This window comes from Canis lupus, chromosome 24 (genome assembly GCF_011100685.1).
Source record: "Canis lupus familiaris isolate Mischka breed German Shepherd chromosome 24, alternate assembly UU_Cfam_GSD_1.0, whole genome shotgun sequence".
NCBI classification, from domain to species: Eukaryota; Metazoa; Chordata; class Mammalia; order Carnivora; family Canidae; genus Canis; species Canis lupus.
The window spans coordinates 5678814-5700600 of NC_049245.1; the positions used below are offsets into that span (position 1 = coordinate 5678814).

General features: G+C 46.4%; 1 protein-coding gene across 1 annotated transcript in view; it reads right to left on the reverse strand.

Moving 5' to 3' along the window:
- The window catches only part of BANF2 (BANF family member 2), a 33892-nt gene extending 12824 nt beyond the window's left edge, over positions 1 to 21068 (reverse strand). Inside the window, exons 1-2 of the mRNA XM_038571534.1 lie at positions 20916 to 21068; positions 19643 to 19895 (exon numbers count right to left, since the gene is read on the reverse strand). The gene's annotated coding sequence lies outside the window, so the exon portion shown is untranslated. The remainder of the gene's footprint in view (positions 1 to 19642; positions 19896 to 20915) is intronic.
- Between the last annotated feature and the right edge of the window lie 719 nt (positions 21069 to 21787).

Consider the following 21787-nt stretch of genomic DNA (forward strand, 5'->3'; position numbering starts at 1 on the left):
CTGCCAAACATCCTGTAATGCACACAACAGCCCTCCCACAACAAAGAATTACCTGGCACCAAATGTCGATAGCTTCAAGGTTGAGAAACCCTCAGCTAAGAGTAACAGAAAACTGGACTCAAATGGTTTTAAAAAGCACTTTTCTAGGTTTTAAAAAACACTTTTCTAATCTCATATAATCAGAAATCCGTCAGTGAGGTGGACCCCAGGATCTCGTCAGTCAGTGGCCGTGTGTGTGCATGTGTGTGCAGCAAGGATTAGGCTAGCTATGCCCAAGATCCCAATATGCATATAGATTTTGCTTGGATCTCATCCAGACATGAACACTTCCAAAGAAAGCACAGGCCATTTCTTCTCAGGTGTTCCCAGAACCTCTTCAGTAGAACTTGACTTAGTTTTATTGGCCAGAACCAGGCAACATGCCCACCTGGAAACCAGTCACTGTCCAGGGAATGGTCTGCACGGGGGCGTGGATACGGGCAGCCCTCAGAGAATGCCGGGTTCTGGGGAAGGTGGATGCTAGGGTAGCAAATGACTGAGTCTGTGTTGTCTTCCAACCTGGTCAAATGTTCAGGCCATTACAATGAGCACTTCTGAAAGTATAATGTGTGTACACACCACTTGGGTTGGGATCCTGTTTAAAAATGTGGGTTCCTAACCAGATCCTAAGAAGATGTCCATGCCAGGAATCCACAGATCACACTTTGAGTAGCAAGGCATTACATGATGCCATTTTTTCTTTTTCTGTTTTATATTTAATTGTAGCAAAACATACATAGCATCAAATTTTCCATCTAAAGCATTCTTTTTAAAAATATTTTTAAAAATTTATTCATTTGAGACAGAGAGAACATGAACAGGGGAGAGAAGCAGGGGGAGAGGGAGAAGCAGATTCCCCATTGAGCAGGGACCCCGACACAGGGCTCAATCCCAGGACCCTGGGATCATGACCTGAGCCAAAGGCAAACATTTAACCGACTGAGCCACTCAGGTGCCCCCCCTACCTGATCTTAACCATTCCTAAGTGTCTAGTTAGGTAGTGCTATGTATATTCACACTGTTGTGCAACCAACCTCCAGACCTCTTCATCTTGGGAAGTTGAAACTCTAAACTCATTAAATAGCAACTCTTCACCCTCACTTCTCTCCAGCACCTTGGCAATTACCACTCTATTCTCTGTTTCTATGAATCTGACTACTCCAGATTCCTCATTTAAGTAAAATTGTTAAGTATTTGTCTTTCCGTGACTGACTTATTTCACTTAGCCTAATGTCTTCAAGGTTCAACCATGCTGTATCATGGGTCAGAATCTTCTTCCTTTTTAAGAATGAGTAATATTCCACTGTATGTCTATACCACATCTTGTTCATTCATACATCCATTAGTGGACACTTGGCTTCCTTCTAAGTTTTGGCTACAGTGAACAATGCTGCTATAAATACAGGTGTGCAAATATCTCTTCCAGATCCTGCTTCCAGATTCTTTTGGATTGAGTGGAATCGCTGGACTACATGGTAATTCCATGTTTAATCTTTGGGGGAACCATGGTACAGTTTTCCATAGTGGCTATACAAATGCTATGTATTCTTCAACTTTAGCACACATTAGACTCACGCTGGGAAACACAAATAACCAATGCTTGGGTCCCTCCTCTAGCACTTGACTTAATCAGCATGAGGTGTGGCCCAGACATCAGAATTTTCAAAAACTCCCCAGGTAAACCCAACACGCTGTCGAGTTTGAGAACCACTGTTTCCTTGCCATTCACTTCTCATAAAATTAGGAGCATTTCTAGGATGATGGGATTCCAACTAAGTGGGACTGTATAGTCGGTTGCCTAATGTCTGTGTGGGCAGATGGCTTATGTTCACCAACTAGCAGACAGTGTCTGTCCCCACTTTCCCAGGCACATCATATCCTCATTAGCCATCGATAGGAAGACTTAACTATGACCCCTGATGGCTTTGAAGTCAGAGAACTTCAGAGCGGATAGGCCTCAGTAATGGCCTACTCCTTTTTCTTTCTTTCTTTCTTTTTTTTTAATTAAAAAAAAAGGATCTTTACTTCAAAGGAAATTTTACCTGGAATCCCTTTATATAAAATAGATCAAAGCAGAATAATTGTTGACTTGCCAATGAGGGGAGGGTACTAGAGCCTCCTCTGGATATATGAAGCCATCCCCATGGTCCTTCTTGTGTCCCCTTCAAACCTCTGTGTGATTCAGCCTAAACCCTTCATTTCACCCATAAGAAAACCAAGACCCCAGAATTTAAGTGACCTGCTCAAGATCCTGCACCTAGCAAAACACGGTTGACTCTGTTTCCCAGAGGAGCACTCTTTCTGAGTCATGGGGCATTTCCAGGGTGGGCTTCAGGGTGGGCTCTGTTATGGTCAGATCAAGTGCTCAGCCATCACATGACAAAACCACCACAAATGCCTTGACATCGTCCTGCCCCATATAAGAGTCTTGTTACAGGCTGTTCTTTTAATTACATCATTTTGAACCGCAAAGTACTGTTTGGAGAGGATACTTTGGCAGGAAATGACTTCAACCAAGTCTGGTTTTAGAGGCTAAGAGAAGTCACTCACCTGTTTAAATAAGGAATAAAGGGTCAACGGAATTTAATCACAATTCCCAAAGGAATGGCCTTCTAGTTGCGAATGTTTGACATCCTTTAAAGATTGTTTGAAAATCTCTACAATAAGTCTTTGTAAAGAGGCAATCACAAACACACCTCATCAGATAAATGGAGTGGGGGCTTGAGGGGGCTGCTCTAATGCCATACAAATGTGTATTTGGGGCTAGGGATACAATTTCCAGCGGAGACATTTACACAAATTCAAAAAGTGGTATTTCTCAACAACCATTAGCTGAACATGAAGTCATTTTTCTCTGGAGCCCAAATAAGATGACTCTAGGGATGACCCCAATGATGGAGACACTGGTGTGGACCATACATGAACATAGTTAGAATATTATACATGAACATAGCTAGAATACTATAGTTTTCTTGAAATCTAAGTGGAAAAGTATAGTACTTCTAAATATATTACTTTGCATAATATGTGCTTTTAAATGTGTATAATTAAATTATGAAATGAAAAGGTATAAGCAAATTGTTTTATCTACATCCCTAAGAGTTTACACATTCAAATGGCAAAAAAAAAAAAGCATTTTTGGAAGGGTCTTCTAATTGAGCAAATGAGAGGTTATCTTATTTTTCTATTTGCTTTGTATTTGGGCATAAGTGGTACTGCATACTCCAGGGAACTAAGATGTTAATACTACTTAAACTTCATGTTTTTCTCTCACCTTCTATTGAAGGGATACAGGCCAGGAATCTGCATAGGTGACATCATTAACATCTTAACATCATTAAGAGTGCTGCTACCAACGAGGTATTCTAGGAAATACTCCCCATGGTGAATCTTTTTTTAATGTGAAGAAAAAAGTATACCTTTAAAAATTGGGATATTTCTATCTTTATGAGGAAAAGAATTTGTAAGCATATTTCTCTTTTTACTCAGCCTACTAGGAAGCTTTGACTTAAATCTAATGGCCACACCGAGAAACTAGCATGGTTAAAACTTCTCTCCCTTCCTGGTTATCATATCTGCTTCTTCTGCTCAGTGCCCTCATTTTCTTTCTACTTTTACTTTCAAACTTAAATTCATGTACTCAGAGTACTCACACATTTTTCAAATTATACTGCTTTACTATGTGCTCAAAGCCTCAAAGATATGGAGAATAAAAACAGTTCCTAAACTAAGCAGATTTATGGAAAAATTCAAAGGTCCATCCCTGTGGCCTCACACCCCTGCAGCCTTGTAGCACCAAGGGAAGGCAAGAGAATGAGGGTGAGAATAATTTCAGGATTGTCCCTATGGAGGCCCTTGGCTTCCAGTGCGTGAATGGCAAGACAATGGAGTTGGACCTGGAGGGAATGAGGACAATACGCATTTGTCACCCCTCAGTAGCCAAAGCAATGTTGTCTGTCAAATACCACTCCTGCCTCCATACACCTCTCCCCTGCTCCTCAAAGCTATGTCTTCCCCTTCAAATAACCCAGTCTCCCCCCCGCCCCCGCCAGTCATTCCTAGATAAAAAAAAAAAGAAGAGTAGTAATGTTCCTGTGACAATGAGGTCTGACTCTGAGGAGCTCTCTCCCCCTCAAGCTGTTAAAGATCTGAGGAGACACTGTAAGGTTGCCTCCCTTTCTGGACGGGAGCTCATGGCCTAAAGGCATCAGGCTCTAGTTTGTACGGTTAACTCAGAAGTTACTTTGCAGGGCCTACCATGCCCATCCCAGTGTCCTGGGGCTGGCCTGTGGCCACACCTCACCTCCTCATATCCTGGTTCACCTATGAATGGCTTTCTCTAGGAGGATTGCTCAGCTGGTGGGCTCCACCTGTGTCGGTGGGGCCATCTTTGCCAGCACATATGGAGATCCTGTCTGAGAAGGAAGCAAGGCGGAGAAAAGCCGATCTGAGAGCAATGCAGATGGGCAGAAGAAATGCCCAAGCTAGGGAGTCAGAGATAATTGGATGCAAATATCTGCCCCTTCACTTACTAGCTGGGAGAACATGAGAGGATTTCTGAACAAAGGCTCAATTTCCTCATCTGTAAGGTGGGCATAACGAATGTCACCCACCCACAGGATGGTTGTGCAGCTCAGATGAGTTAACTGAATGTCAAACGAGCAGTACTGTCTCTGGAAGTAAGCACTTCTGCAAGTGAGCCAGTTCATTGGGATTGTGTCTCATCATGATTTCCCAACCCTTTGCAAATCTCTGTGGTTATACAGTCAAGTTGATTTCTGTTGCATCTAAGCATTACCTTCTTTTTTTAATTTCGAGTTTTTATTTAAATTCCAGTTAGTTAACATGCAGTGTAATATTAGTTTCAGGTGGAGGATTTAGTGATTTTCATTTACATACAACACCCCAGTGCTCATCACAAGTGCCCTCCTTAGATCACGTGATGGGATGAGCGCTGGGTGTTATGCTATATGTTGGCAAATCGAACTCCAATAAAAAAGTATACAAAAACAAGAACAAAAAACAAGTGCCCTTCTTAATTCCCATCACCTGTCTAGCCTATCCCCTGCCCACCTCCCTTCCAGCAACCCTCGGTTTGTTCTCTATAGTTAAGAGTCTGTTTTACAGTTTGCCTCTCTTCCCCCCATTGTTTTGTTCATCTGTTTTGTTTCTTAAATTCCACATATGAATGAAATCACATGGTATTTGTCTTTCTCTGACTGACTTATTTCATTTAGCATTATACTCTCTAGATCTATCTATGTTGTTGCAAATGGCAAGATTTCATTCTTCTTATGGCTAATATTCCCTTATACATGCACCCCCACCTCCCACCCCCCACCTCCCCACACATACACCACACCATACTTTCTTTATTCATTCATCAGTCAATGGACATCTGGGCTCTTTCCATAGTTTGGCTATTGTTGATAATGCTGCTATAAACATTGGGGTGCATGTATCCGTATAAATCATCACTTTAGTATCCTTTGGATAAATACCTGCTAATGTAATTACTGGGTCATAGGGTCATTCTATTTTTAACTTTTTGAGGAACCTCTACACTGTTTTCCAGGGTGGCTGTACTAGCTTGCATTCCCACCAACAGTGTAAAATTGTTCCCCTTTCTCCACATCCTCACTAACATCTGTTGTTTTCTGTGTTGTTAATTTTAGCCACTCTGACAGGGGTGAGGTGATACCTCATTGTAGTTTTGACTTGTATTTCCCTGATGATGAGTGAGCACTATCTTCTAAAACATGACCCTGTGTGTCCTTCACACACCATGGAAAGACCTTTTGCCATCCACCCCCATAAGAGTTGCCTATTGTCTACCCCTGCTTAGCACTGGCCCTCTTTACCTCTGGGACCAGCACCTCTACTTCCCTTTGGGGACTCATTCTTCCCCAAAACTCAATCTCTATCTTCCTAACCCCCTGACTCCAGGGGGTAACCATGTTCAGGCCTGGCCAATGAAACTTGTGCATCATTTTGGCCACAGCGATTGGTTCAGAAATTGATGTATTTCCTAGTAGTATGTGAGTACAGAACTCCCATGACCATCTCCATCACTACCTGTCCCTGAGAACCTGCCTGGGAAGGAAGCAACATGTAGGGAAGCAGATCTGTGAGAAGGAAAGAGACATTCCCAGGACTCACTTGCAGGCCTGGATCTAGCCATGCCTGAAGGCACCTACCCCTGGACTTTTCCATTGTATCAGGCAATATTTCTCACTTTTGTTTAATTAAGTTTAAGTTGGAATTGTGCGATCTGTAACAAAGAGTCCTAACTAATCCACCCCCCATATTCATTCACTCACTCACTCAATCATCAAGTGTTTGTAGTATGCCTCCAAGCACTAAGCACAATGCAAGGCACAAAAGCATATTTATTCTACCGAGAGGCCTATGACAGGATTAGTCCCACGGGCAGGCATCAGGGATAGAAAAATAATTTTTCAATGACCATTAGTGCTCATCATTCACAATTAAAGGAATATTTGCCTTCCTTACCCTTAATCCCGATTCTACAATGGCAAACAAGATTCCTCTGCCACTTGGTGGCTGTCTTACACATCACCCTTTAATGTAAATCTTTCTCCTGATGCGTGTGACAAATACCCAAATAAATACAACAATTTTTCAGAACTTTACTGAGCATTGATTGTCTCTTACAAGACCTTGAGTTAAATCTAGAGGACAAAGACTTCTGCAGGTTCCTGTCAGAGAAAAACTCAGTGATAGGAGTGGAGGGGAGGATGTTCCCAGAGGCAAGAGGTCACCTCTTCAGTAAACCATAAAGGAAAGGGATGATTCCAGACTCCAAAGGTCATTGTGGGTCTACCAGAGCCCCGTGGGGTATGCCAGCTTGAGGGTAGGAGACCTGAGTCTGCTCTGCCCATGACCAGCAGTATGATGTTGGGCAAGTCACTTCCATGTCATGTGTATTAAGTCAGAATGTTGAATTAGCTGGACCTCATTGTTCTGGTCCCTCCCAATACCACGTGTCTTTGTTAACTTAGTCTTCAGATGGTACAAAATTCATACAGGTTCACAATCCCTATTCTGCCATTTTCATTTCCAAAAAGCTCTGAAAACCAAAATATTTTTTTAAAACTTATTTGGCAGCAAAACTTGGCCTGGACCAACACAAAGCTATTTATAGCCTTTATTATCCCACTTAGTGTGAATATTTATACATTTCACCACAGGAATATTAATGGGTTTATTTACAGTGTGCTGAGCCAGACTCCACCAGGAATGTTCTATAATACATAGAATGGACACCATATTGCCTTTCTAAAATTCAGAAAAATCTGAATTTTCCAAAACTTCTAGCCCTAGAGCTTTAGAATAAGGTTTTATAGACTTATGCTAAGATCACTATGCCTGCAGCCAAGACACCCTACAACAGTCTCCTGTAGAAGACACTTGTTTCCCCAGCTTGTCCACACTCCACCTTTCTTGTTCATGTCACTAAGGCTCTGTCCCTGTCACTAACCCTCTCTCCCCAAATAGAGTTGTCCCTTTCTCCTATCTGTGCTGGGTATCCTCTGTCTGGGTAATGGTTCTAACTGGGACTATTGCTGGTTGCATCTTTGCTTCATGAAAACATTTCCTCTCCTTTGGGGCCTCATTCTCTGCAAATGACCAGGCACTGAGCTAATGAAATAAGTCATCTAAGGAATGAGTGTTTTAATTCCCCTCCATGGACAAGGCATCTGTTATTTTTAACAGATTTTTTCTCTTATTTTTAATTGTGGTCAAATGCCGCACAAAATTTACCATCTCAATAATTCTTAAGTGCACATTTCATAGTGTTAGGTATATTCTTATAGTTGTGCAATCTCCAGAACTTTCTCATAACCACTGAACATTAGCTCCCCCATTCCCCACTCCCCCAGCCCCTGGCAACCACCATTCTACTTTCTGTTCCTGTAAATTTGACAACTCTAGGTACCTCATATAAGTAGAATCCTATAGCATTTATCTGTTTGTGACTGGCTTATCTCTGTTAGATTAATGTCCTCAAGGTTCATCCACTTTGTATCATGTGTCAAGAATTTTCCTTTCAAGGCTGAAAAATATTCCATTGTGAAGACACATCAATTTTAACCATCATTCATTCATTGATGGACATTTGGGTCGCTTCCACCTTTTGGCTCTCGTGGGTAATTTGGCTATCAATATATGGGTATACTCTAATGTACATTTTTAAACTTCTTGATTTACATTCCTTCAGGGGTAGAGCTGTTTGATTCTGCCTCTCTCTGCTGTCATAGCCCTAGAGAGAGGGGGAAAGCAATAAGTCTTGGGAAAGAGGAGGATTTTCCCCCAGAGAAAGGACAAAGGAAGGTAGTGTCTATCTCATCTGGCCCAAGGCTTCTAGAAGAGGAAGGAGAAAGCTTGCTCCACAAGAGAGAACACAATGTCTGCCAAGTAGGTAATAGGGGCCTGGGACTTCACCTTCACCTTTCCTCTCTGAGACAAAATCCCAAAGTCCGCAGACATGCTAGATTCCAGAGAGTAATGTCCAGAATGCCGGCTGGGCTGTGGAAATAGTGCCAGAGACCTAGTGGCTTGCTTCCTCAGACTTACCATGAGATGAGGCAACAGGAAGAGGCACTTCCTAAGCATTGGTGGCAGCACGGCAGACAATGGCTAGATACCACAGCCTGAACACAGGGCTGAAGATGCTGTGGGGGCTGATGGGTGAGCTGAAGCCAGGGGTCAGAATGAAGAGGCCCCATGAGTGGGGGCCTTACAACCAGCACAAAGGCCCAAGCCACAGACTCCAGAAGTGGGTGCCAAGATACCCTTAGAAGTCCAGAAGGGCTAATGACCTGTGTGGGCCAGAGAAGCCACACTGCCATGAGATCAGGCCACTGTCCTGCAGATCCCCAGAGTATTCAAAGCCCCCTTCCCCCACTGCCATAAGGACCCACATACACCTCTCCCCACCTCCACAGGCCACAAAGCTCCTTAGGGAAGGCGGAGAAGGGCCCAGTGGTCCCTAAGGAGACACACTTTGTAACACTCTTTACAATTTGCAACTGAAAAGACAGATTAGTGGGGGGGGGGGGGGCGGGGGCAGGGAGGGAAGACCCATTCCCCAGCTGCTAATGCTGCTGCTAATGCTTCCAGAGATGGCTCTTCCCACTGCATTATCTCAGCAATGGAAGCCACCACACCCGGAGACACCTGGGAGGTTAGAAAGGCCCAGGGTGTCAGTGACCTGAGGGTGTCAGTGACCTCCAACCCCAAAGTAGAAAAACCCAATCCCCTTGTCTCAAAGTAAGACCAACTCTCTGGCACCAATCCTGCTTCAGAATGTTCATGGGGTCAGGTGGATGCTGACTCCAGCTGGCCCCACGGTCTTGCTTAGCCCTTGCTTTCGAGTCTCTCTGTCCTGAGGGTTTTTTCTCCCAGAATAGATAGGGGGGCCAGACTGAGGAAATAAAAATACAAAATGCCCAGTTCAGTTTGAATTTCAGATAAGCAATAAATAAATTATTAGTGTAAGCACGATCTAAGTATTTCAAAAGACGGACGTACAGACATACCAAAGAAGTTACTCGTTGATTAACCGAAATTTAAATTTCACTGGGCATCCTGCATTTTTTCTGGCAGCTCTCTCCTCCATCTCTGTCTCAGCAGAAGACTCTTACATCTGCCCACACTCCGCAACGTGGGCTAGCAGGTGAGCTACAGGAGTCAGAAATCCTTCCTGTGGGGATTTCCTTCCTAGATCTTACTTTACTTCAGCCTCCTTCACTGGATCTGATGAAAGCTGCAAACTCACAAAGCTCGTAGCTAAAGGGGACACAGCATGATAATAAGTGGCTAGAGAGAGAATTGCTATGGGACAACATGTCACTCAGAAGTGGCCTCTGCGGCAAACACTAGTTAGGATGTCAGGGTGCCCCTGCTCAACTGGAAAGAACATCTGGTGCCAGCAGGGCTCACAACCGGGTTGCGAGCAAGTGGGAGAAATGAAACCAAAGGGGGCTCATGTTTGTCGAGCACCTAGCACGTGCCCAGAATGTATGGCCATGGTCCCACATAATCCTCAAAATTCATTTGGCAGCACCAGAAAATTGTTCCTGTTTTGAGAGATGGAGAGACTGAGGCCCAGAGGGGCAAGGAAGATCACATATCTAGTAAATGGTAATGTTGGGGTGTAAGTGCAGGTCTGGGTGCCTCCAAAGCCCATGCTCTTCCCTGTCCAGGATGGGAATTGGAAGAGCAACAGCAGCAATGTTAGCAGGGGCAGTCCCTGCCTGCCCACATCCTCTCGGGGCTCCCGTTCCCTCCGCCAGCACCTGTGGCTCTCCTGGCAGTGGCGAGTGAGAGTAGATGGATAAATGCCCAGTGCTGGCGTGGCTCAGGTGAGACACTTCCCAGATGTCCCCAGAGGGATCGAATCCCCAGGGCCCTTGGTGGCAACCTGCTTGTGAACAGAGTTCGCAGCCACCCTCCCTTCCTGTTTTGCCTCCTCGCCCTCCTACTTGCATGACCTGGACCCCTCTCAAATTAAGTGCTTGCACATAAATGAGATTCTCAGGGTTGGTGATGGGGAAAGCCAGGCTCAGAGAGCAGTTAGTGCCTCCCCAGGCCCCCAGGGCCCTGTGTGAAGCTCTTTCTCACATATTACCTCATTTCACCTGCCATGTGAGGAGGTGCATTCTGTGATGATCCCCATTTTACAGAGAAGATATGTTCAGCGACCCAAGGCACTCCTGGGCCTCAAACCCAAATGAGCCTCAGACTGATCTCTGTGTTCCCAAGCACTGAGTCATCAGGAGAGGCTTCCGCTGCCATTTCCGGGCAATCATCTTCTTTCTTTTCAGCGCTGGACTGAATTCCTTTACTTGGGTGCAAATACAAACTGGGACAGCTGGCCCTCAGCCAGCAAGGGGACATCTTGTGGTCTAGGTGGAACTGTACAATTTTGCAGTGTTGTAAGCACTGCATTGACTCCATCCTAAGATATGTGAGCTCACCCCCTAAGTGTCTTCTGCTTGTTCTTTGGCAGAGTACTTCGTCCCAGATTTGACTTTTCCCTTATTCCTTTTGCTCACTTTTTATGTACCTGCCCTTGTCTGCTGGTCCTCAGCATAGCAGTTCCAGTACCTTCTAAAGATCTCTCCTGTTCTGCAGATCTCTGCTTGTGAGGGTATGTGTCTATGTTCTGTGAGTTTTAGTTCAGAAATTGGCCCTACTGACTTATTCAATCTTCCTAAGTGCAAAGATCTACTTAAGACTCTCCAAAAAAATCACTAGCTTTCTTGGTTCTGACTTCAGAAAGGGAGCCTCAGCCAGAGAGTTGTATTCTTCTATTTCTGAATTGTTTCCATTCAAAGCCAGGTTCTCAAGGCCATAAAGAAAGGATTTCCCAAAGATTGCCATTGACTTCATTTATTGCATTATTTATGTGAACAGATAATGAATTATTTGTGTTGCCAATAGGACTTTTGCAGAGATTATACAAAGCAGTTTCGGTGATTTTTGGAGACCTTTTGGAGTTTTGTAGCCATCAAAAAGATAAGCCAGCCCATCTGTAAACACATTCTTGTACATGGAGCATAACCACATTCCTTGGGGGGAAGAGACTGAGTCCCCTGGCCTGGGCAGGACTGTGTTCCTCTCCTACTAAGGATCAGTCTCAGCCCTGGATTAGTCTTAATGACCCTTTTGAAATCAGATACGCTTTTGAGAATTTATTAAAGTTCAGATGAGGGGTGACAAACATAAATCCAAAGGGTCCAGATAAGTGAAAAATAAATTAATGAGGAAAAACAGTGTGAGGGCAAAGATACACAAGAACTGACCTTTGGCATTCACCAGGGAGGTCACAAAAGGTATGGGCTGTGGCTGAGTTTGGTCCCCTCTCAGGAAATTGGGTCCCAGGTGGCCAGATCTTGTGCTTGCTTTCTTTCTTCCTTTTTTAAAGATTTAATTTATTTATTTATTCATGAGAGACACAGAGAGAGAGGCAGAGACACAGGCAGAGAGAGAAGCAGGCTCACTGTGGGAAGCCCAATGCGGTACTCGATCCCAGGACCCCAGGATCACAACCTAAGCCAAAGCAGACACTCAACCACTGAGCCACGTAGGTGTCCCTTTTATGCATTATTTCAAAAGAATCTGAAAAATTTGGACTTTTTTATGCACAAGCTCCCATTTTTAAAAATGTTGGACAATAATTCAAATATTGGTAACACAATGTAGACCCAACCAAACAAAGCCATTCCACCAGTTTGCCTCTCCTGCTGTAGATTTTTCTTTCCAGAAAACTGTCCAGCTTGCACATATAAATACAATTTGACATCAAATGTCAGAAATCTGTGGACCAGGGGCCCCAGGTTATGAACCTTTGCATTCAAGTTCCAACTCGTATGAAACCTTCATCTGGGGCAAGTGGTTCTCATCCTTAAACTTGGATGTGGTTTCCTGAGGACATGTTCTGACTTTCCCCATGAAGGTCATCTACAAACTGGCAACCAGCATTCTCACCTCCACTTCCCATCTTCCCACTCAGTAACCAGACACTTACTACTCCCAGCATCTTCCTGCAAGTCCCAACTGGGATTTTCATCTCAAAAGCATCCAATCATCAGGAAAATGCAAATCGAAACCACAATAAGATATCACCTCACACCTGTTAAAATGGCTAGGGTCAAAAAGACTGGACCTGACAGCTGTTGACAAGGATGTGGAAAAAAGATAACCCTTGTGCACTGTTGGTGGGAAAGCAAAGTGGTGCAGCCACTATGGAAAACAGTATGGAGGTTCCGAAATAGGGGAACAGTATGGAAGTTCTGAAATAGAACTACCACATGACCCAGCAATTCCACTTCTGGCTATTCATTCAAAGAAAAAATGAAAACACTGGGGCACCTGGGTGGCTCAGTGGTTGAGCATCTGCCTTCAGCTCAGGTCATGATCCTGGGGTCCTGGGATCAAGCCCCACATCAGGTTCCCCACAGGGAGCCTGCTTCTCCCTCTGCCTGTGTCTCTGCCTTTCCCTCTGTGTGTCTCATGAATAAATAAATAAAATCTTCACACACACAAAAAAAGAAAATGAAAGCACTAATTCGAAAAGATAACTGCACCCACGTGTTCATTGCAGCATTATTTACAACAGCCAAGACATAGAAACAATCGAAGTGTCTACTGATAGATGAGTGGATAAAGAAAATGTGGCATATACATAAAATGGAATATCACCAGCCGTAAGAAAGAAGAAAATCTTTCCATTTTCAACAACACAAATGAAACTTGAGGGCATTATGCTAAGTGAAATAAGTTAGAGAAAGACAAATACTGTATGATCCCACTTATATGTGGCATCTAAAGCACAAAAAAACAAAAGTACACTGAGCTCATAGATACAGAGAACAGATTGGTGGTTGCCAGAGGTAGGGGGTGGGGGTCAGTAAAATGGGAGAAGAGAGTTGAAAGGCACGAACTTCCAGCTATAAAAAAGTCACAGGGATGGAACCTACAGCTTAGTGACCTTAATTAATAAAACTGTATTGTGTATTTGAAAGTTGCTTGGAGAGTAGATCTGAGAAGTTCTTAAAAATTTGTAACTATGTATGGTATTGGAGGCTAACTAGACTTATTGTGATGATCACTTTGCAATATATACAAATATCAAGTCATTATGTTGTACACCTGAAACCAGTATAATGGTGTATGTCAATGGTATCTCAATTTTAAATACCTTTAAGGAGGGGGAGAAGTATCCACTGGTGGAGACATGGTTTCTACTAATGGAAACCCGGCTGACAACGCTAGGGTGTGGTCCCTCATCTCTTCCCTTCTGGGCCTTGATTGCTGATGGCAGGTGCCCCTCCCCACCCCAGTCATGCTGGGCACTGGCTCTGCTCTCATGGGCCACCCCCCTCTCATGACATCACTGCTCCACCTGGTCTTTGAATAGAGTCATCTGGAAGTGACCAAAGAGACACAGATGCCACCCGCCTCTCATACAGAGGGAAACCTGAAAAGCCCTTTGCACTTCCTGGACTCTGAGCCATTGCCATCTGCGCCGTGCTGCTTCTCCGGGCGGCAGTGCAGAGGCAGAAGAGAGCCAAGCCAGGGCTCTGGCTGGACCTGTGTTTGATCTTGGCCTTGCAGGGACCTGGACCTGAGCCCACTTCTCCGTTACCACCGTCACACACCATCACACACCATCACGTCAGAAGTCCTCACTATGGATAGGCAAGGCATGTTGAATCCTCAGAACACATGCATGTGTAAAACCCTCCCAAGAGAGCTGTGAGGCAGGACATTTAGCCCCATCGAACAGATCAGAAAACTGAAGCTTAGCGAGGTTAACAGCACATCCACGAGTGTGTACTTGGCAGAGAGGAGCTTGAATCTCTCATGTTGAACTAATACTCATAAGTTCTGCCAACCGACCAATGGCCACTTTCTACTGTTTATAAATGTGGGCCGTTGAGTGGCTCGGAAGCACCACATGTGAAGTGCCCCGACCAGAGCGGTCCTCAGAGACGCTGTGTGATAATCGCCACGTCACATCCCCCTGACGTAAGCATCCGTCTGGACTTATGGTGCCCGCTTAGCCCCAGGCACCTTCTCTCCTCTGGCCGCCCCCTGCCTGGCACTCCCGATGTCCTGGCTGTCCCTACTCTTCCACATCTGGAACCTTCCATGTCTGGCCAACCTTGGAGCCTCTTCAACCTCACAGTGCTGCCATCTTGCTGGGCGGATGGCTGTGTTTCTCTGTTCAACCCACAGGCCTTCCTGCCAGGTCAGTGGCTCTGCCAGTGGCGAGGGGCAGGTCCCAGGCTGGGGTCAGCACTTGGGGAGCCTGATGCCCCTCCCAGGGGCTGTGCCACGGAAGAGCCCCTGCAGGGAATATCTGGGAGACAGGAGAACAGGGGGAAGGAAACAAGCAGCCCTGGGGCACAGGCCGCCCTGAGCTACAATGCAATGCTTCCATGTGGCGTCAGATTTGTCACTGTCACAGCAGTTGAGGAGACACTCCATACTAACTAGTTACCTTAACTTGCCTGAATCACTTTCCCTTTCTTGGCCTCAGTTGTTTCATCTATAAAATGGGTGAAGTGGGGTTAGGTTGATAATTTTCTAAAGTGTGCTCAAAGGAACAATAGCCTTCATTACCCCCCCACCCCCACTCTTGAGAATTCAGTGTAGGCCAGCTTATTCAAGGCTCTGACAAGTCCTGTGTGGCAAGGGAACTGCTCTGTTTTGGCCTAATCCATTGTCTCCTAAGCTTCCTGGACCACATAGCCTTTAATTTTTTTTTTCATTTATTTATGATAGTCAGAGAGAGAGAGAGAGAGGCAGAGACATAGGCAGAGGGAGAAGCAGGCTCCATGCACCGGGAGCCCGACGTGGGACTCGATCCCCGGTCTCCAGGATCGCGCCCCGGGCCAAAGGCAGGCGCTAAACCGCTGCGCCACCCAGGGATCCCCATAGCCTTTAAAGTAACTTCACTTAACATCCCTTGGGCCAGTGTTCTGAGGGACATGCCTTGGCTAATTTTCAAGTCTTTTCTGGTACTAAAGGGTTCATCCCCTTTGAGTCTGTGCTAGGGGCCAAGAGCCCTGGTTGGCTGCAGGCTCCCTGGAATTGATAAAGTCCCTCTGCTTCCCCAGCCATCACAGAACATCTGTTCTCATGGCCAACTGTGGTGAGTTCTTGGCTTCTCAAGAGCTGTCTCCCTTCTCTGATTTTTGCACCTTTCCTGACCCCATTCTGTGTGGCCTGGGTGGGACTGGCCTCATCACCTGGCTCCAGGAGCATACCTATGACCTAGGCCTGGCCGTTGAGGTAACACAACCTCCTGGCCACCATGATTGGCTCATTGTGGGCATGGGACTCCAGTGGGACCAAGCAGAGAGAACTCTGGCACTTTTGCTAGAAAGATTAGGAAAGAAATGGTGCCTTCTTCCTGGTGTGGTTGCAAAGCAGGGGATCCTCTCTTCCTTCACTTTGGGAGAGCCTTCCAGAGAGATCTCCAGAGGACAGGTAGCTGATGATAGTGACAATTTTCTGACAATATCACTGAGGGACTGGGTCCAGCCATTCCTGAAACCACAGCATGCCCATCAATCCTTTTCCATTAAGTTATTTTGAGTTTGATTCTAAACTGTAACTGAAAGAGCCCCACCCCACCAATTTTACAAGAGGTGTGGTGGGCATCCAATATTGGAGTGAAGGAGGAAGGAGCTATAGAGCTTGGAGAAGCAATGTGTGGGAAGCTTCTGGGGGATGGAGTGGGATGATTCTCATGGTGTTGTGTGGACACGAGCCTGGGGACCAGGGGAGAAGGGACTGATCACATGAACCTTGGTAATAATGAGCAATGCTTAACCCAGTGGAATGATGCACCAGGGGTTGTATTGGGACCAAACCTAAACATAGACCAGCCCTGGCAGGATGCCCTCTAATACAGGCTTTCCTGTGGTTCTGGTGGTCATGGACTCAAGGCTTGGCATCTCCTGGGAGCTTGTTAGGAATGCAGAATCTCAGGCCACACCCCAGACTTACTAATAGCAGGATCTTCATTTTAACAAGGTGCCAAGTGGTACGTGTATTCAATCCAGTTTGAGAAGCAATGTGATTGGGCTATTGGGAGTGACTGCAGGAGCATGCACAGGTGGCCATCATGAGGTCCTTCCCTCCTGTATGCCCTGCCCACCTGTATGCCTGCCCACCAGGAGGTGGGCAGTCTCCTCCACTCCCTTTATCTGGGCTTGCGAGGATTTGCTTAGACCAACAGAATGTGGTGAAGCAGTGGTGCCAAGACTGTGCTTTGCCCTCAAGAACCCTGGCAGCTCGGAATCCTCTCTCAGAAGCCAGCTGTCATAAAGTCTGACTAGAGACCTCCATGCTAACCACATGGAGATGCCATCTGGAGGCCGTGTGAGCTCCCAGTGCCATGTGAGCTGAGCCCTACCCAAATTTCTGACCCAGGGCATTGGGAGACCTAATTGACCATTGCTGTATTAAACCACTACATTTTGAGTTACACGGCAAAAGCCTACTGAGGCAGTGCCTGTCTTTCCTCCTGCAGGGTATTCACTGGCTGTAGACACTATGCTGAGCACATTCCACCTGCCAGGTGCTAATCCAGGCACTGTTCCAGGTCCAGGGTGGAGTGATCATGAGACATAGCACCCCTGCTCTTGCCCAACTGAAGTTCTTATCCAGGAAGATGGTAGCAGACAGGACAATACCGAAGCACAATGCAACAGTGGAATGTTTGTGCCCCCCACCCCCAGCATTCATATATCACCCTAACCCCTAGAGTGACATAATAGGAGGTGGGGTCTTTGGGAGGTGGTTAGGTCAGTAGGTGATTAGGATGAAACATTCATGAGTGGGATTAGTGCCCTTACAAAAGGAAGCCCAGAAAGCTCTCTTCCCACCACATGAGGCAACAACCAGAAAAAGGCTGCCCATAACTCCAAAGCGAATGCTCGCCAGAACCTGTCCATGCTGGCCTCAGATCTCAGACTTTGGCCTCCAGAACTATGAGATATGTTTGTTGTTTGTAAGCCAGTCAGTAGTGCTTTTTTATAGCAGTCTGAACTAAGATGCACGATATTTTGGAGAAATTAGTAGCAGTTTAGAGTGGAGCTGGGGACACTATCAGACAACACAGGGAAGGGTGCTCTGAGCAGACACTCTTGATCTGAGGCAGTGATGTTGGACAGGAGCAAACTGTAAAATGACCAGAGGGAAGGGCAATGCTGCCAAAGCCTCAAGGGAACTATTTGGCTTATTGGAGGCTTAGAATGATGGTTTGGTTGGTGAATGGGGTGGGGAGGAGGTGTCTTGGGGGAGAGGAGGGAATGAGGTCAAGAGATGAAATCACAAAAGTTAGCAGGGCTATAGTTACCCTGCCCGGGTACCCTGTCCTAGCCACACAAGGTATTTAGGCCAAACTGACATTAAAATTAAAATTGATAATTTGGTTTCTCAGTTCCATTAGCTACTTTTCAAGTACTCAAGAGCCACACTCATGGCTCTTGGCCATGGTACTCATGGCTCCTGGCTACCATATGGGACAGCACAGATGAGAATATCTCCCTCAATGGGGAAAGTTCTACTGGCCAGTGCTGGCTATAGAAGAAATCAGGAGTAAACCAGGGTTCAAGGTCAGACCATGTGCTCTCGAGCTTGGCACTTCATTAAATCTCTTGAGGTTCTGCTTTTCCCCAGGATTAAATGAGGTTCTCACAGCTTAACAGTGGGTATGAATTAGCCACAGCAAGATGCCAAGTCCACAAACAGTTGAACTAGGGTCTTACCAGGAGAGCATGTTCAAGGCTTCATCCATGGTAACTGGCAGCAAAAAGGCCTGTTTAACTGACTTCTTTGCAACCTCATTTAAGCTGCCAATTTGGGGCTCCCTGATGTGAAAAAAAGAACAGAGCGTGGCTACTATTTCAGGGCAGTGCGCAGAAGGGAAATTGCTACAATTAGCCAAAGCTGATTTTGATTAGCATATTTTCTTCCTTGGCGCATAACATCTGTTGGTGTGGAAACAGTCGCTCTGTCTTTTCCCATCAGGGCGAGTGGCACAGGCATTGAAGGAGGCAGGCCTGGGGGAGCCCAACAACAGCCAGGACAGAGTCAAAGAGGAGGTAAAATAGCCCCTGAGAAGCTGGGCAAGCTACCAGCAGTTTGTCCTTAGGAGGGATAAATAGGAAAGTGGCTTCCCGGCACAGGCTGGGAGGTGGGAGGTGGAGGTGCATACTGTCCTTGGAGTTGGTGAGACCTGCATTGTCATTATTGTTTGTGGCGGTGCCACGAGTCCCTGACCCCTTGGGGCAGTTACCCAACCACCCTCATCTGAGAAATTCGGACCATGACACATCTACCTGACGGGTGAGGGGCAGATTACATGAAATAATCGCTGTAAACACACTTGCAGGCAGTAAGTGCTCAGTAAGTGTTGCTGAGTCATAATCTTCATAGGAAAGAGTTTTAGGATAAGAGAGATGGGCTAAGGGATGTTTGGTCAGCATTCAGGCTGATTCCAGGGCTGGCACTGTCACCCCTTCATTCATTTATTCAACAAATACTCATGTTGGGAATTGACTCTGTGGCCTTGGATCACCCCCCAGAACCCGCCTGGCCACCTGCTTTCTACCTAGGGCCCAGCAGGTTGGTAGAGCTGGTCTCTATGGCTCCTTCCAAGCTTTCCTCACTTACAAAGTTGGCAGCCACCCTGGAAGCCCTGACCCATTTGGGTTCAAACATGGAAGGTTAGCAAGGTTTTGAGACCCAGTTCCTGCAATCTGGGATTTGGAACAGCTTTTAAAGATCTTTTGGTTCAGCTCCCCGCTGATCACAAGGGTCCTGTCCCAGCCCTGCTAACGGAAGGCACCCAGTTTGCCCGGATGCGTCCAAAGGCACTCTCTCTGCCTCCCAAAGAAGTCCATTCTATTTTCAGAGTGCTCTAATCTATGGATATGCTTGTCTGTATATGGAGTGTATAGAAATTCTAGGTTAATGTCCCTCTAAAAACGCGGCACCCAGCACAGAACATAGTTCTCAGTTTCCATATCTATAAAATGAGCACAAAAATACCTACTTCACCTTCTTGGTGGCAGGAATCAAGAGCAACGACAGGGATAGTGGATCTGATACTTAGTAGGTACTTAATGTTTGTTCCTTGTGTCCCCTAATGAGGGCTGTTGCAGGTGGAGGACTATGGATCCCTCTGGCTCCAACCTCTAGACTTCTTTTCTCTTGGCAGGGCCTGGGATGGAGCTACGATGTTCCCAGCAGGCTTGGTGGATCACTACAACTTGGACTTTCACATGTATGGAGAGGCTGGCAGTCAGCTGTCATAACAAGACAAAGAAAAGGATGATAAAGCCTGGGGTCAGAAGATTTCTCCAATTGCCTCATTCTCTGCTTTATGCATTCAGGTAAAGCCAAGAGCCTGCTTGATATCATGTGCCCCCCAAAAAACACCCCTGTGCATGCATTGTTCTGTGCCTGTGCACACCTGTTGGTTCCTACGGATGGTGAATGGTCCAGGCGGATGTGGGAAGCCAGTGGACAGACAGGGCAGTGGAGGAGGCTGGCTCTGCCTCCTGGGGCCGCCTGTGCCCATCCCCACTGTTGGCTGTTAAAGGCCTTTGGGCCTAAGACCCCCTCAAGCCACTGCTGGTGACTTAGCTGGGAAAAGCCAGCATCTTGCCCTCACCCCCCACATTCTCCCTTGTTTCCTACTCTTCCAGTGTTCTAACCCATCTACCCACTTCCCATGATGGTCTCAAATCTCTCCCACTGTCCCAAGAGGGACAGAAGGGATTTAATACACTGGGCATTACTGGGGGTTGGATTTAAAAGCAGCCAAAGAGAAAAGGCAAAGTGTACAGAGAGGAAGGCCATTATGCACAGTCAGAGGGGAGGTGGTCTCCGCATCCCTCTCGCTGCCAGAGAAGCTGCACCTGCTCACACTGCTGTGAGGGTATCACGGGGCCAATGGCTGCCTCTGCCCCAAGCTGGGACTCAGAGCGCTGCTCTAGTGGCTATGCTATCTGAGAGCCTGGCCTCCCTGCCCCAGAGTCTCTATCAGGCACCCAGATGACCTTTGCCCAGGGAGCCAGGGCAGGTGGCAGACTGGGCCTAGGAGGTGATTAGAATATCAGTTCCTGCAGATGGCAACTCCGCACAACACGTCAGGAAAGGGGTGTCTGTACCAGGGGAGGCAGCTTCCCCAGGAAGGGCTCAGGTTTGTCTTGGCACACTCCTGGACACCAGATTGGACCTGCTGCTGTGAGTCTGGGACCCCAAGGCCAGCCAGTCATCAGCTGGGTTTCTTTTCGTGGTTCTCAGAAAGTCTGAATACTCACCAAGAGTGCCTGGCAGGCCAGCGCCCCAGGTCAGCTCTTCTGGGTTGCGGTGGCCCTGTAAATGCAGGTCAGCCCTAGGAGGGTAAGCTTATATACTGGGCTCATGGGCCAGTCAGTCCTGAGATCCTGAATGGGGCCACATTGTGATGTCACACCACTGGGGTCCCCAACAAGGTCTGCTGTCACTGCTTATATCAGGAGGCTGAGAGTCTCTTCTGAAGGAATAACACATCTGGCTGCTGTTCTGGCTGGCACTGTTGAAAAAGCAACTGCTCTGCTAGAGGCTATCAGCTGGGTGACACCGTGACCCCAGTGCCGTGTGTGACCCCAGTGCCGTGTGTCCCCTACCCCGTCTGGTTTGGGTCCACACAAAGTAAACCAAGTGCCTCCTTTAATTTTTCCCACACAAATCCACCCCCAACCCTTAACTCTTCCTTTGCACATTTTCTATGATTGATTTAAAATCAAAGTCCGGGGCAGACCCATGACTTTTCCCCCACTGCCCACCTGGTATGTTCAGAGGCAAGCAGAAGAATTTAAATATTAGCTCAGAAAACAAACAGGAAAATGTGCATCTCCCCCGCCCACTCTCTTTGGTCAAACCCAACACAGATGCCTCTCAGGGCAGCTTCTGTAGCTTTGTATGCTTGCACCGCTTTCCTCTGCAGGTGATTGGTAATTCGGTACAATTTCCATTTAATAAGCCCTCATAGAAAGGGAAAGCCCACAAGAGGGGCCAGAGTCTGAAAGGTTTCTAGAAGTTCCATCCCCTTACTTCTCCGGTGCTTGAGGTCGGGAGTAGGAAGCATTCTAACCAAAGAGCACATGGCCTTGCCTTAGAAACTATCCTAAATTTTAGAGAAAACTGTTTT